Genomic DNA, 1568 nt, shown 5'->3' with positions numbered 1-1568 from the left:
CTCGTCCCCCGTACGTCACCCCCAATGTCCTTAACTCGATTGAATTTTCAAACCTTATAGGAGTATCCACTTATTCATTTTTTATTTTAGGTTTTAATGAGGGGCATTTCTAATGAAATAAAATAATTAGACCAATATAGTTTACGACTAAACCCACTCAACGCATGGGTCGATTTCTAGTAGATTTATAATATAGACTTTATATCTTTTGTTATTAAGATTTAGTCTACATAATAGTTTAAATATATGTTGAAACTTAAAACTTAACATTATTTCAATTCAATGTTGTAAAAATTATGATTTTTAAATCTCGAGCAGTTGGTAAACAGAGGCAGAGTAGTCGCAAAGCCACTGGAGTAGCAAAGTAGTCACAAATATAGAGTCACAAACCACTATTTTAGTAGCAAGACGGTCGCAAAGAGTCACGTTTTTGTGACATTCTTGTATGAGTCACAAACCACTATTTTAAAATTCTAAACATTAAGATCCAACTACATTAATATTATGGAATTACAAGTATTTCTATTCCAAGTATAAAGTATATCTCTCATTTTAAGAGGGTAAAACAATCATTTAGTAAGTTTGTTTTCAAACTTACACAAATTAGAAATCTTACTTTAAAAACCTATGTAACATCTTGTACATGATTTGATATTTACAAAGATTTTGTCCAAAACTTTGAAAATAAAAACTTTAGATATAATCTATGTTTTTGTAGTAGCTCAAATCAATCTAAAAATGCGTAACTTAACAGATTTAACATTTTATTTTGTCAAAATACGAATTGTAAATCTCAAGGAGTTGGTAAATAGAGGCAAAATAGTGGCAATTTTGAGACTACCTTGCGACTCTCTTTTATGACTAAAAAAACGTCTCTAATCCGTCGTGAATGGCGACGCTGTTGCGACTCACAATATGTAGCCGCACAATAGTTGGACAATAGTCACATATATGAGACCATTTACCGACGAGATTAGTCCGTCGTAAATATGTGACGCTTTTGCGTCTGTTCCGGCTTTAGTCGTTAACAAGTCACAAAATGGTAACAAATGCGTCGCTCAATTTTGTGACCAAAAAAAAGGTCACAGAAGATAGTCCCAAATTGCATGTTTTCTTGTAGTATAATTATGATATGATTCTGAATCATTGTCTAAATATTTTAATCGACGTAGAACGTTGAACACACATTTTCGTCAATTGGATAATATATGTCCGTTTTTAAAATTTTGAATCATAGTATATGGAGAAAAAAATTGATTTTTTTTAACTCTATGTATTATATGATGATTCAAAACAGTTAAAAATAAATCAAACAAAGATGATAGGAGAATCATAATTATAAATCTTAATCATATCTTCTAAATATCTAAATTATTAAATATGGAATATCCGGTGTATGAGTTGGGTTAAATATAACCCGACCTAACAAATTTTTTTTGTGAAGGATTTTTTAAAACGGGTCGGATATCCAAATAATTCGGAAGCATTTTTATCCACTCGTCACCAAAATGACTGTAAAAGTACTAGTATAGATTACTAAAATTATTAGAGCACTTGCAGCGGCAGCT

Source organism: Arabidopsis lyrata, assembly GCF_000004255.2.
Source record: "Arabidopsis lyrata subsp. lyrata unplaced genomic scaffold ARALYscaffold_4, whole genome shotgun sequence".
NCBI classification, from domain to species: Eukaryota; Viridiplantae; Streptophyta; class Magnoliopsida; order Brassicales; family Brassicaceae; genus Arabidopsis; species Arabidopsis lyrata.
The sequence above is the reverse complement of the archived record's forward strand: the minus strand, read 5'-3'. Positions refer to the sequence as shown.